The sequence below is a fragment of the Papio anubis genome, chromosome 5 (assembly GCF_008728515.1).
Source record: "Papio anubis isolate 15944 chromosome 5, Panubis1.0, whole genome shotgun sequence".
Lineage (NCBI taxonomy): Eukaryota > Metazoa > Chordata > Mammalia > Primates > Cercopithecidae > Papio > Papio anubis.
This window is the reverse complement of record NC_044980.1, coordinates 99,274,518-99,290,879: the sequence shown is the minus strand read 5'-3', so window position 1 is coordinate 99,290,879 and position 16,362 is coordinate 99,274,518. Positions and strand designations below refer to the sequence as shown.

General features: G+C 35.5%; 1 pseudogene; it reads left to right on the top strand.

The window, feature by feature from the left end:
* The first annotated feature begins 1,032 nt into the window (after positions 1-1,032).
* The window catches only part of LOC100998723, a 38,093-nt pseudogene continuing 22,763 nt past the window's right edge, over positions 1,033-16,362 (top strand).

The window sequence follows — 16,362 nt, the reverse complement described above, 5'->3', positions numbered from 1 at the left end:
ATATGCTTAGTAATTCATTATGGCTCAACTTTGTCAGGAATTATTTTCAGAGTAGCAAAAACCACTAGTTTGAAGCAGAAATTATCGTAATTCTAGAGCATCAGACAAAAACTTAAATTTATTTATTTGCCTAGTAATCATTTGCCTAGTAATATATTTAAAATCTCATCTCATTGTGGTATTACAATGTAAGTTAATTATGTAACGATATATGAAAAAACTCTATAAATAACTTCCCATTCTTATCTTTGTATTGGAGGATTGAACTAATAATTCTGTCTCCAGAAATAAACAATGAGCAAAATATTGCTAGATTGTCAAAAACAGCCTAAGAAATTCTGTCGATTTTCCCTTTGGTTCTACAAGTGCCCTGGCAAATAATCTAAGAACACTAAATATTGCACATGCTTAGAAAGCATTTCATTTATATTGAAGGTAAAAACTACACTCAAGATTTTTACCGCTCATCAAATAAGTGGAAGCAATGAGAACATAGTTTGGACTATTTGTTTGAGTGTTCACTCACTTAATAAACTTAACATATTTGGATCCAGATTATGAGCCACAGGGATTCCCCAGCTCTGAACATCAATTGGCTGCTGTGTGGATCCTAGAGAAAAGATCACCTAGTAGCAGGAGCTGGGCCCAAGAGTGGCTTTCTGCCATCATTGGAAGCAGGCCACTGGTGTGCAGTGTCTACCTCTCAGAGCGGCCAGTTCTCTGTGACCCCTGGCCTACTTGGCTGGCCTGGCCTTCTGCAGTAGTTGGTCCCAGACCCTCATATCTCTCAGGGACACAACCCAATGGTAAGCTGCCACATGCCTTGTTCAAGGTACTTTGGCCTACTGCTCTGGAGAGTCTCTATTCCCATGGAGTCAAGAAAGGAGCAGAGGGCCGCTGTGAGCTCACACAAGTATATTAGCTTGCCAGACCTGGTCCTGGAGGCTGCAAGCTGCTAGCAGAGAAGAATGCCAGTTTGCACCCACTTGGTGACATTCCCTGCACCTTGTGGCTTATACTTTGGGTGCTACCATGGCTGTCTTGGAACCAGATGCCCCTGATAACTTATCTGAGAGGATGGCACGACGGATAAGTATGAAGGAATTGACACTGTGTGAAGCAAATGTTCATCAGTGGAAGACAGAAGCCAATGAGAAAATTATTTGACCATCCTTTCTCTGAACAGATCCTTTGGAGACAGAGTTATTCATAGGAAACCATCCTTTCCTAGCTGCCCTTCCTCTTCTCAATCTTCCTTCCCTTGGAATTTACTCCTCATCACATGTTAGCATGTAAGATGGTAGGCTCAGTTTTCCAGGGAACTAAATCAGCTAACTACCCAACTGAAGAGAATGCGTAGGTCTCTTGCCAGCCATCTAGATATCAGAGTTAATACATTAAGCTAATGTCCTTACCTCATTAAAAATTCCCGCAGCACTTTAATCAGATCTATATACTATTCTATTACATACAATTTAAAAATGCATCATTCCTTGGTTTTAATGCACATGAAATTGGAAAGTAGCAAACTTGAAAGAGGATGAGGGATTTTTACACTGTTATTTGTATCAGAGGACTGTTGAGAGACAACAAGGAAAATAATCATTAAAAAAAGAATAAACGGCCAGGCGCGGTGGCTCATGCCTGTAATCCCAGCACTTTGGGAGGCCGGGGTGAGCGAATCGCTTGAAGTCAGGAGTTTGAGACCAGTCTGGCAAACATGGTGAAACCCCATCTCTACTAAAAATATAAAAATTAGCCAGGCACGGTGGTGCATGCCTGTAATCCCAGCTACATGGGAGGTTGAGGCAGTAGAACCACTTGAACCTGGGAGGTGGAGGTTGCAGTGAGCCGAGATTGAGATGGCGCCATTGCACTCCAGCCTGGGCAACAAGAGCGAAACTCCATCTCAAGAAACGAAACAAACAAACAAAAAGAATAAACAATTAATGCAGTATCAAGAGCTCTAAACAATTTAATATGTTTTGCAGCCCTTACTGCTGTAAAATTCAATACAAAACCTGATGTTATAATAATAATCTGGATTATAAGGAAAAAACACAAAATTTTTGTTACTGTGTTCCATTTATAGAAGACAGGAAAGTTCCTTGGAAAATTCTCAATTAAATAATTAAAATAAAAATGTATTTGTGTTTAGATTGAATATTGATGCTTGATTTGTCAGAGCTAGACATTCCAACAAATATGTCCATGTACAACTTTTATTCTCTAAGTCTCCAGGTAACATTTAATTTTATGTTTTTCAAGGAGCCAAATAGTTCCATTTGGCATTCTAAAAATATGTAGAAGAATACTCGTTGTAACCAGGAAATATTACGAAGTGATATGTCACAACTGATTTTTTTTCCTCTTCTGGCTGTGTGAGAGAGATTAACATTACTTCTTATTTTCCACAAGCCTAGGCTATTTATTAAAAATACATGAGTCGTATATGAGGCAAGAATCATGATAAGCACCTCACAATGAATTTCACTGAGAAGCACACAAAATAGGTCCTAGGATTATCAACTTTAGAGAAAGTGGCACGACCTGCCTAAAGGCTGTGAGTTGGTAATTGGGGAGCCTGACTGGAGCCCAGGCAATGTGGCCACACAGTCTGTGCCCCTGATCATCACATTTACCTCTATTCTTGCTACTGCAAGTTAAAACAAAATGCTTTTATGTGAAACTGTTATTTTTGGTTTTATTTTTGTTTATGGGGGAAGAACAGTGGTGCATAAATGTAATATCAAGACGTCTCTGTGTGTCACAGAAGAGATTTGAACCTTAGTTCTCAAAGTTCCAAAAAAGTATAAAAAATAAAAAAACTGAGGAAAGTGAATATTTTAGAGAAAGAAGAGAATGCTAAGACATGGGTGAGCAGCACTAAATGGCCACAATTTTGGTTTTGGAATGAGCTGGTCCCGTGCTTCTAGATGGAGTTCGGGGAGCATTGTGTGCTGAATCCCTTTCTGAGGACTTGCTGTTTACTTTTCATACATGTGCCTTACCTTCATTTTTCACAGTGTGCATCTGCATTATGAAAACCGTTATATACTTATCCCTATAATTTTTCCATTATCAAGAATGTTCCAATTTTAACATTTTCTTTAAAACATTTATACTTTGTTATATTGCTAGATAATGATAAAGCACTGTCAATTTTGAGATATTTTTTGCTTGTATTTGATTTTTATTATTTTTCTTGAAAATTTTTTTGGTTTAACTCAATTCATAAGAGGAGAGTATAATTTTTTAAATTAGTTAATTTCCTTAATTTCCATCACAGGAAATTTTATTTTCTTTTAGATGGAGTATTGCCCTGTCATCCAGGCTGGAGTGCGGTGGCACAATCTTGGCTCATCACAACCTCCACCTCCCTGGTTCAAGTGATTCTCCTGCCTCAGCCTCCCGAGTAGCTAGGATTACAGAAATGCGCCACCACGCCAGGCTAATTTTTGTATTTTTAGAAGAGACAGGGTTTCACCATGTTGGCCTGGCTGGTCTCAAACTCCTGACCTCAGGTGATCCACCTGCCTTGGCCTCCCAAAGTGCTGGGATTACAGGTGTGAGTTACTATTCCCGGCCCAGAAAATTTCCTTAATGAGTTTACTTTATATTTTGTAATTTGAACATGTTCTTATAGTGTGCACTGTTGTTTTCTGTGCATTTTCTCCTCCTGAAACTATCTGCTCTCTCTTCTATTATGGGAAACAAAAATATTATATTTACATTAGTAAGAGACTGGGAAGGCTTGAGGGCAGTGCTCATAGTTATGTCTTGGAGTCCCCAGTCCACTGTCTTGTTTTCACAGAAAAGAAAGGTCTTTTCCATTGCTGGGCTCCCTGATTCTCCTTACCTTGGTCAATCTGACACATTAATCTTAACGTTTCTGCTTGATGCCTGGTTTCTATGAAGCTTATTTTTCCTCTGTAAATACTATTAACGTGCTTGTTCTTATTCAACAAGTCAAAATAACTAAAACAATAAGTATTGATACATTTAAATTTGAATTCTCAATCAATCTGTGTAAATGTTTGCCTGCCATTTGTCGTGATCAGTATGCACAGGAACACCAGGGAAAATGAGTTCAATCATTACAATTAATATGATACTATTAATCCACTGTCATGTTTGAGCCTGTAGTCTGCTGACTTTAAGAAAGATAATTATCTATAAAACTTATGGCAGAAAAAGAATAGCATATTACTATTGGATGCATGCTGACCTTCTATCTCAGAGTAAAATAGACTTGTGACTTATTTCTATATCAATTAGCTAGAACTTAGGGGAAACCGCTAGCCAATTAAGATAAAGCAGAAAAATGACCTTAAAGGCTAATCTTTGCTTCAGAGTATAACTCGAAATATTTTTGGTAATGTATAAAACCCTATTTTATGATGTAGTTAATTTAGCTTTCAAGGTGAAGAACGAATGGAAATAACCAACTGGACCATTTAGACATGATGACTTGCTTCTAAACTGTCTTTGTAAATTGAATCTTTCTGATTAAATAGGAATTTAATGTAAACATGTATTATTATGCTTAATTCTTATTATTTTTAAAGATTCAGTAATATCTCTTAAGGTAAATTACTTGCAAATGGCACAACTGTGTTAACTGCATAGATAAAAGCATATTAACACTTTCTTAACAATCAAGTGTTGAGCTGAATGTTAGACTTAAACTTTTAAGTTCAAAACACTATACAACATTAACTAATTAAATACTTATATAAAACTGAATAAATTTCATATCTTTCCCTTACAAATAATTTTAGAAGTATAAAGTTACTATAGTACAATTTTTCTTTCCATACTTCTAGTTCAATCTAGCAAATGTGGTTGATAATATAGTTTATGAGATTATCTGTATCAGTGTAGGTTTACCTAAATCACAGAAATAAAATTTCAAAAGGTAGATTATTACCAGCTAGAAAAATGATAAAAATTCTTAGAAGAGTTTCAGATGTTTCACTTACATAAGTAACCCATGATTTTGTTTATAACATATCGTTTCCATTTTTTATTGGAATAATAATAGTATTTGGGATAGAATTTCTAAAATTTCACATATTAATCTTGGAAAATAACTACTATTTTTATTTTCTTGTAGGTAAGAACTGAGTGTTTCAAAATATATCTGAATGACTGAAATATTGATTTTTGTATTTAAGGTCTAGTTATTTCTACCAATAATCTGTTACCTCTAGAATCTCATCAGGATCAGTACTGGTAGGATGTTTAATGTCCAGGGACTGCTACCTGGGCAATTTCTCTATTTGTTCCTTCTCTTCTCCTCTCCTTCCCTCCTCTTCTCTCTCTCCTGTAATTCTCTCCTCTCTTTCTCTTTAGTTGAGATTCTCTACCTGCTCTTTATCCTAATTCAACTCTTCTGATGACTCAAATATTACCAGTTTGAGGAAGCCTTAAATAGATGTGAGTTGTGTTCCCTTGCTTTCAATAGGGTTTCTCTAACCGTGGCATAATAAGCATTACATTCTGCTTAATTATTTACATATGTGCCTGTCCCCATTTCCTCACCAAGAGATCCCTTGGAAAGCAGGGCCAATGTCTCCTTAGCTCTAGTACAATGTGTGTGAAGCACAGATTTGTAATGAACGCTTATTTTGTAGATAGATAATTGTATTTTTAGGCCCACTTTCCCAGCTGTTCAAATAAGTTAATCTTGTTCTCTATGAATACCTTCAAGATGGATTAAATGGGATTTTATAGACTAGAAAATGTATTTTCCCCTTTAGAGGTACCCAGTACAGGTAGGAGGATAATATATTTAGGATATATTTTGAGATTTCTAAAATGCTATAGGAGAAAAGGAAGTTAAACAGAACCAGCACATTATCTTACTAATCTGAATCAAGGACCCAGAATCCCTACACTTGTCTTCCCAACCAGAGAACTGGAAAGTGTCTTCACATATTGCAATCGAGACCAGGAAGTATCTCCAAATTATGTCTACCATCTTGTACATTCCTATGGATTTGCATGAAATGCCACTGAAGTATGCAGGGATGACACCAGAAATTAGATTTAATCTAGGAGTCAGGATATGAAATGATAGACCATTCAGTGATAACCACATCAACAAGAGCAGCAAAACGATGGCAAGATTTATTGATGGCCTTCATCATGACTAAAATTGCTGATGGATATTAGTTATCTCTCAGAATTATAATTCATCTTTCTTAGTAGTTATATAAATCCTGTGTTCAGGTGAAACCCTTGGCAGCTTTACAAAAATATCAAGCTTTACATGGCTAATTTATAAGAAACACTACAGGGCATCTAAATGGTCTTATTTGAAAATGTTGATCAATAAATACTAAAATTCACACTCTAAAGGTAAAACAGTTTTGACCTCCACCATCAATTAAGACTATTGGAACATGAAAGTAAGTTTTAAATGGAGTACTAGAAGAAATAACAATGAGCTTCCATTTATCAGTAATTTACTGCCTGCCAATGTACTAAGCACTGAAATTTTAAACATTTCTCATTTATACCACTGTATACTCAAAGAAATACTATTATGCATATTTGATAGAAGACATAATAAGCAAGGTTCAGTAACTTTCACATTGTGACTAAGCAAGGGTTAATTCCAAACCCAGCTGTGTCTCCCTGCTTGAAAACGCTCTACTATTAATTACTAAACTTCTCAACTATTCCTAGTAAAATGTCTTCTCTGCTACTATGGCAGAAGTATTAGCTCTGCACTATAAAAGAAGAAAAAACTTTAGGTAAATTAAATTTAATAGAGTTTAACTGAGCAAAGAACAATTCACAAATCGTGCAGCCCCCAGAACTATAGTAGGATCAGAGTGACTCTGGGACTGCCACATGGTCGGATAACACTTATGAACAGAGAAAGGAAGGTGACAAACAGACAGCAAAACCAAGGTGCAGAAACAGCTGGACTCGTTACATCTGAGCCTTTGCTTTATTTGAACCTGGTTTCAACAGTTGGCTGCCTGTGGTTGCCTGAAGTTTAGCTGCTGTGGGTCTGTCTACAGATCAAGTTAGGTTACAGATTACTACGTAAACCTTTAGACCAAACCTAAAATCTGTACAGAGACAGCTTTAGTTGACCAAGACCATTTAATTTAATGGTACTTTCCTCCTCACTGGGAATTTGGCTGTTCATCTAGATGTATTAGTTAGTTGCTTAGAGAGGAAAGGTAATTATAATTTTGTGAGAGGACAGAAGAATATTCCTGGTGGAAAGAAGATAAGAATGTCTAAAGATGCATTTTCCCCTTTCTCGTGTATTAGGGATCACATTCTTTAATTGAATAGGAAAAACATCTAGAAATAATAACAGTCACCATTTACTCAGTGTTCAATATGTGCCAATTATTGTGGTATTTTACATATATTATCCATAATTGTTTATAAAACTGCCTCAAAGTAAAAGTTTGTTGTTTTACAAATGAGAAAAATTGGGCTTGGAGAGATGAATGATTTGCCAAAACTCAAAGAGAGCTAATGCTAGTGGTTATCAGGCATTGCATATAAATGCCTATAATAATAAAATGCCCATATGCTCTCTGCTCTGGCAAGGTTGAGAAGACTGACAAAATTGAGGGATGAAAGTATCTTATATAGAGGTGAAAGGAGATGGTATCACTAGCAAGAATTCTATAAGAATAAAGGTTCCCACCCTCCCCCGATTATAATCATAATTCAACATTTCTATTAAAAAGTAATGCATTTTAAAAATAATGCTCATATACCAATCAATAATTATGCTTATTATTCAGTGATTACATAGAACGTGCTCTTTACTACATAATCTATTCTTTCAAGAACCTTGTTTTTAAGTGAGGTTTGCACTCCTATCTCTGGCAAAAAAGGGCACAGAGACTTAGAAAGGTTAATGATATTGCCAAAAGTACTGCATTACATTTGTGATTAAAATAGGGATTCATACTCAGAACTGGTTAATTCCTTGCCCTATATTCTTATCTAAGGAAACCATCCCGTTACTATCATCCTTTTAATGCATCCTATTAATAACATTTCATCAGGTGAATGCAAATTACATCCAAAGAAACATGCTTTCCCCAGAAAAATTGAGATCTTTGAACTAGATGAAGAGTATTTAGCCTTAGCTAACTAGAATTTAGTCCCATTCAGGAGCTGTCACAGACATTAAGACATTGTGACTAAGACAGAATCCTTATCGGTTGGAAATCACTAATAGTTGAGGAGAAATAGTTGAGTGATACTATGATCACTAAGAATATTGCGTATCCCTGCAGCATACACATCAGAGAGACTGGTAATTTTAAGCCATCCCTTAGTTCTGAGAATAACTTAATGTGCTGTGATATCAGAGTTTCATTTGCTCTGATGCTGAACTTGTAAACTGAAGGCTATTATTGTGAAAGGATGGGGCTGGGATAATCAGAAACTTAGCTGTATTCATAAATGAGGTATTGATATCTCAGGGAAAGAAAAATCAAGAATATAGTAACATTGTTAAGAGTCTGTTAGGATTCTTTTGTATGAGAAAATTAAGACAGGATCATAGGATAATTAAGGGAACTCATTTTTGATATGCAAATATAACTCTAAAATGTAGATTGATAAACCAATGTTCACAAGATAGGTCTCTAAAGAAAAATATTGCAAATTTCTGTATTTCTTATCAGTCACTTGGATCATAACATAGAAGCCACCTTTTTCATATTTGTGGATGACACAGATTTAGGAGGATTATCTAATATATTTCATGACAGTGGCATGGTTCACAAATCTTGATGTACTAGAATGATGGACTGAAACCAATAAAGAAGAATTTGACAGAAATAAATAAAAGATTCTCCATTTAGATTAAAAACAAGTTACATAAACACAGATTCAGAAAGTCCTATCTCAAAAGCAGTTCAGTGAAAATGTTGGTGATAGAAGAAGTTGATGAGAGAAACCAACAATTAAACAAGAATTTTAAAAAACATTAAACTCTAGGTTGTTTTAATGAGAATGTTAACAGTATGCAATAGCTCTATGTCAGGGTTTTTCAAAGCTGGAGTCAAGATCCATTAGTGAGGTTTGAATCACTTTGTGGATCCTAAAGAGAAAAGTGTTTTATTTTTATTTAACTAAAAAAAATAGAAAAGGATAGAATGGAATAAAAAGAACAAGGGAACATTGTTCATGCAATGGGTATAAAGAAATAATTGTGTATACTTGTGTGTATCTGTGTGTGATTATCAGTTCCAAGGAAATAAGTATTTTTTATTATACCAATTACTTCTGAATACCCAGTACATAGACGTAGAAAGTTGCATAGCACATGAAGCGTGCTCAATAAATACTATGTACTGAATTAGGATGAAAAATGTATTTTTTTTTTTTACTGCAGGTTATGTTGAAAAAGTTTAAAAGCCATAGATCTCTGTTACTTTACAAAGTAAAGTACACTGGGACACGAGAATAACTGAAAAATTTGGAAGACATGGCAACAATTTGCAGAGCCTCTAAATGAATTCTGCCATGCTGGAGCTATCTGTTTTAGAAACCATATAATTATGGAAACTGGAAGCTATGATGCTTAACCCCCAAAATTCCTGGGACCATGATAGATGTCTTCATACCAAAGAAGGGCTTTCAAGTGAAAGGATAAGTATTTCTTCAGGTCTAGCACCAGGAAACACACTTTTTAAAAAAGTACTTGCATTCTTAATATTGTAGAAATACACAAACAATAAATTTTTACAAAAAATATCAACAGTAGGGAAATGAACTGCTTTTTAATACTTTCAGTAGGCCGGGCACGGTGGCTCACGCCTGTAATCCCAGCCCTTTGGGAGGCCGAGGCGGGCGGATCACAAGGTCAGGAGATCGAGACCACAGTGAAACCCCGTCTCTACTAAAAATACAAAAAAAAATTAGCCGGGCGCGGTGGTGGGCGCCTGTAGTCCCAGCTACTCAGGAGGCTGAGGCAGGAGACTGGCGTGAACCCGGGAGGCGGAGCTTGCAGTGAGCCGAGATCGCGCCATTGCACTCCAGCCTGGGCGACAGCGCGAGGCTCCATCTCAAAAAAAAAAAAAAAAAAAAAAAAAAAATACTTTCAGTAGTGGATGGTGCCCTGATATTGATTTTGTTTTTAAAACAGAAACATTCCCACATTTGCAATGAGAATAAATACTGCAAGTTCTTTGTAAATCCACTTAATTTTTAATTCAGTTTTCCTCGATGCAAAGATCATTACCATATTAAAAAAATTAAAGTAATTAGTTGGCTAGTTGGTTTGTTGTTCTAGGAACAGAACTGGTACTGTGAAAGAATGCAGAAAGCAACTGAATTAGAATATATAAGCTGTTAAGGGCATAATATAACCAAAGGACAGAATAATATCTTTCTGAAGGGAGACAGAAAAATAGATACCAATAAATCAGTGTATATTTCATCAGGTTTTTAAATACATGGATTTCTAAATGATTTTGGATTATATTAAGATTAGTGTCTAGGGTATTTATTATCTTCCATTGACCTAATAGATAATTCTTATACTGTATTTTTAAAATACGATTTTTGTAAACACATACAATATTTATTTATACAATATTACATAAGATAAAATAGATTTCTTGTGCATTTCATGCAATATACATTATTGTAGAGTATTATTAATTTTTGGTAGAAAAGTTTCATATTATTAATTTCTTTTAAATAGTCTTATCTAATCTCTGTTTTTTCAAATGAAATCTAGAATAATTTTGACAAGTTACAAAAGCAACCTCATTTGTATTTTATTTGAATCTTACACCTGTAATTCATGAGAATGAAAAGGTATTCTTAATTTTTCTTCTTTCCATCCATGAATATAGTATATCTTTCTCAGTTAGAAAAAATAATGTGCTCCAGAAAATGCTTGTTTAATAAGTTATTCATATATATTTTTATATGTACTAAAATACAATCTTGTGCATTTAATAGAGCTACATATTAGGAGTCAACATCTCAAAATAGTTTTAGATAGACTTGATAAGCAAAATAAAGGATTGAACAAATAAAAGTCATTCAATTTATAATTTTACAGAGTTTATACCTGCAATTTAAAGACAATGAATGGTTAGGCATGCTCGAAATTATTTAACAGGACAACATGCTACATTGAGAGTTAGAAGTAGCTCAGAAAATGCTCATTACTAATATGCTAAGAAACCTCTGCCTGAAAAGAACAAACAGAAAAATATAAAGAGCAATAATGCCAATTGTACTATAACTTGACTATTTTTGAAATGTAGTCAAAATACACTTCATTTAACTTACGACACACAACAGCAATCCCATTACTCATTTTATACACTTGAAATAATATTGTTCTACCAAAAAGACACATGCACTCCTATGCTTATTGTGGCATTATTCTCAATAGCAAGAACAGGGAATTAACCTCGGTGTTCATCAACAGTGGATTGTTTTAAAAAAATGTGGTATATATACACCAAGGAATACTCTATAGCCATTAAGAAGTCATGTCCTTTGCAGGAACGTGGATGCAGCTAGAGGCCATTCCTATAAGCAAACCAAAGCAGAAAGAGAAAAGCAAATATTTCATGTTCTTATTTATAAGTGGGAGCTAAATCTTGGGTTTACACAGACATAGATGGGAATAATAGGCATGGGAGACTCTGAAAGGGAAGGGACAAAGGCTGAAAAACTTCCTATCGGGTATTATGTTCTTTACCTGGGGTGTGGTATCAACACAAGCCCAAAGCTCAGCACCATGCAATGTATCCTTGTAACAAATCTGCACATGTGCCTTCTGAATCTAAAATAAAAATGGAAATTAAAAAAAAAAACACTACCAAACACAATACCAATGAAAATACAAAAAGCTAAATATGCAGAAATCTCAGGGACCAAGCTATGAGAAAATGTTTACTGAGCAGGTTCTTTGTGTTAAGCATTGCTTCAAAGACTGGTGATGCAGGAGAAAATGAGATGGACAGTCTCTGTTCTCATGAAAATTTGATGGAGCAGGTAGGGAGCTGTGGGAATGTGGAGGACACTGAGTGTGAGTAAGTAAACTACTAAACTGCTATAAAACAAGCAAAAAGTGGCAAGATAATTTTACATGGTGATAAGCGAAGGGAGAATATAAAATGGGATGAGAACAAGAATAATTTATTCTGGAGTTGAAACTGTATTTCAGGAAACAGTATTACAGTTAGTTTTGTAAGCACAGTCCAGCTTGACTTAAGATGACTGCAAATAGAGACTATGTTCAGAGAGTAATTGAAGGTGGTGAAAGTGTATACAGAACTGAGTCACAGAATATAAACAGAGCCTTCTCAGCTTGCTATTAAGTAGATTATGTTCCTCAGTCCCTTTCTTTCTTTAGAGTGTTTTCTCTGGGCGGTGGGGAGGTGGGGAGGTGGGGAGATGGGGAGAGGAGGAAAAGAGAGAGAGAGAGAGAGAGACAGAGAGAGATAGAGAGAGGAGACAGAAAGAGAGAGAGAGATGGGGGAGACAGAAAGAGGAGAGAGAAAGAGGGAGACAGAAAGGGGAGAGGAGAGAGACAGATACAGAGAAAGAAAATAAAGAAATTGAGAATTTTGTGGAATTTAATAATAAATCTATTAAAATGTTGATTTTAAAATGCCTTTCGTCAATTGCCTTATTTGGACTATTTCTTGTTTTAAAAAATCAACGTCATAAGCTTCCTTTCATATTATGTTCTGGACACATACTATACTTAGAGTCTTTCAAAACAGAATAATACGGAAGCTCTTAGGAAATTTATAAATCAGTAGAAAGGAATGATTGCTAATGTTAGAACAAAGCAAATGTCATAGAAAAAGTATCAAGTACAGTATTACATGTACTTAAATGAGCTGTGATAAAGAGAACCTTTGAAGTAGTTCATATTCACAAAGAATGAAATATGACTTCTACAATATTTCTGAAATGAATAATACAAGGTTGTTAATGGTTTGAATGTTTGTCCCCTCCAAAACTTATGTTGAAGTTTTGTTGCCAGTGTGGAGGTGCTAGGCTGTGGGGCCTTTGGGAGGTAGTAAGGCATGTGTTCTACCCTCATGGGGGAAATGAATGCCTCATAAAAGGGTGAATTTGGCCCTCTTTTGTCTCTTTGCTCTTCTGCCTTCTGCCATGTGATGACACAATTATACTGCCCTCACCGGACGCTGTTGCCTTGTTCCTGGAATTCCAAGCCTATAGAACTGGGAGAAAATAAGTTTCTGTTTATTAAAAATTACTCAGTCTCAGGTATTCTGTTGTGGCAGCACAAAACAGACTAAGACAATATTCAAATAGAAAACATACTAAGTATGGACATTTGAAAGATTCATAAAACATCAGTCAAAAATGCTTTACTTATTAATTGTGAACTTGCACATGGGTAAATTTTGTTTCCAATGTTTGGAATATGTAGTTAAAATATGGCTTATTCTTTCTTCATATAAATAATTATTAAAAGTAATTTATTCACCGAATAGATTTGAAAATTTTTATTGAAAATGTTTGATTAGTGACCTTATAGATTATAGCATCTGTAATTAAGACTGAAGAATGGGAGAGCAAAATATAACAATTCTCCAAGGACTATTATCACATGTTCATAAAAATATTGTAAGATTAAATATTGCATTAATACATTCCTGCTTAGGAGTACTCTTATAAAATGAAATGACAAATCTGTTTCTCCCTGAGGCAGTTTGAAACATAGATTTGATGACTAAACTCATGAAGTGATTAGTGTCCAAAGCATAAGACTTTTAAAACTCCAATATTTTTATAAAAATGATTTATCATTACATTTGTTAGCAAAAGTAATGCATAAACATAGATATTCTGGATGCTAATTATGCATCTCAACTTTTATTTAATTACATGTCCTAATTATACAACTTAATGTATAGTACTTATGTCAATGAAATAATTAGAATATATGACTGGAACTGTTGGTATATAGTAAAAGATCTTAATCTATTTTAGGTAGAAATGAGAAAAAACACATAGTCATTCCCCACTTTTCTTAAATAAGGGAAATGAAAATGACATCTTAAAAGGAGATTAAATAATATATTATAAATAAGGGTAATATTTGTCTAGGGAACTGTTTGTATCCAGTGTCTATGGAAATTCTGTTAAAAACCACAAAAATTCACTATATATTTAATCACACACGACATGGAAATTCTGACACTATAACATTAGTAAAGATAATCAGCCACATTGTTGTACTTGATTTTTTGAGCATATATCATTCAACATAATTGTAGAGATGAAAATACTAATGTCAACATGGCAGATAGTGGAGACATAAGCTAAGAAAGCCTTATATTTCTGTAGACAGGTGAGTTGGTCAGGTTATCAATGTACATGCATGTTCTCAATAGTTAAATCCCTGTGATATATGGGTACCTTAATTTTCATAGAGCACTGAAGAAGTATGATATTAAAGGAAGCTCCTGAAAGATAATCTCAAAATAGGTAGGAAACCATTATTGACCACTGTTTAAGTAATTAGGTGAATGGCTGTGCAGAACTTTATAATGGATAGATTAGGATGATATGTTGGTTAATACTGAATTCAACTTGATTGCTTTGAAGGATGCAAAATATTGATCTTGGGTGTGTCTGTGAAGGTGTTGCCTAAGGAGATTAACATTTGAATCAGTGGGCTGAGAAAGATTCATCCTTAATTTAGGTGGGCACCATCTAATCTGCTGCCACCATGGCCAGAACATAAAAGCAGGCAGAAAACCATGAAAAGACTAAACTGCCTTAGGCTCCCAGCCTACATCTTTCTCCTGTGCTGGATGCTTCTTGCCCTCGAACATTGGATTCCAAGTTCTTTAGCTTTGGGACTTAGACTAGCTTCCTTGCTCCTCAGCTTGCAGGTGGCCTATTGTGGGACCTTGTGATTGTATGAGTTATACTCCTTAACAAACTCCCATATAGGAGGTATCTATCTATCTATATCTTTCTTTCTATCTATCTATCTATCTATCTATCTATCTATCTATCTGTATCTATCTATCTATCTATCAATCAATCTATCTGTCTATCTATCTATCTATCTATCTATCTATCTATCTATCTATCTATCTATCTATCTTGCAGTGGTATCTTTTGCAAGTGAAAAGCAATCGAGGTATCTCTGAATATGACACAAAGCCAGAGAGTTGATATACTCCTGAGGTAGGATGATAAAGGTATATTCCTGACCTTACCAGCTGAAGGCAAATTGCTTCTGATGGGCCTTATGGACAGGAATGGAAAAAAAGGCATTTGCCAAGTCAATGACTGCATACCAGATATCAGGAGATGTGTTAATTTGCCTAAGCAGTGAAACCACATCTGGTAGAGCAGTTGCAACTGGAGTCACCACTTGGTTAAACTTACGATAATCCACAGTTATTCTCAAAGATCCATCTATCTTCTGAACAGTACAAATAAGAGAGTTGAATGGAGACGTGGTGGGAATCTTTCGAATCCTTGATGATGGCACGAATCTCAGTCCCTCCAGAGATGCAATATTATTTATTATTTACTATTTTTCTAGGTAAAGGCAGCTCTATGGCTTCCATTTGGCCTTTCCCACCATGATAGTCCTCACCCCACCAGTCAGGGAGCCAATGTGGGTGTTCTACCAGCTGCTAAGTATGCCTATGCCAATTATGCATTCTAGTGTTGTGGAAACTGAGGACTGGAGAGACAAATATGAAGAACAGGAGGATTGTTTATTTTAGGTATGCACCAGCTTAGTGGATTCACATCCAAAAAGGTTTGGTTGCCACTGCCACTGAGGAAATTAGCATAGGATGAGCCTGGGGACCCACTGTAAGTCAGACCTGAGCTAAAATTTCATTAATTGTCTGACCTCCATAAGGCCCTACTTTAACTGGAGGACCACAATGACGTTTTGGCTTCCCTGGAATCAATGTCAGCTCAGAGCCAGTGTTTAGTAGTACCATAAATGTCTGATCATTTCCCTTTCCCCAGTGCACAGTTACCCTGGTAAAAAGCCAGAGGTCTCCTTGGGGAAGGATGGGAGAAAGAGTAACAGCATAAATTGTTCGTATTGTAGTGGGGTCCTTCCTTGAGGGGACCCAGCCTCCCCTTCATTCAACGGGTTCTGGGTCTGTAAACTGGCTCAAGTCTGGAACTTGATTGATGGGCTGTGATTCTGTTTTTATAATTAAAATTATGATTTTGTCTATTCAACCTGGAAGTTTTCTGCTTATATAAAATAAGTAGTAATGCAGTAGGTTTCCAATCAATTTCACTTCTAGCAACATCATGATTAATTAGACAATGTCAGGGCTCTACACAAGTCAGACTATTCTGATTGCTGCTCTG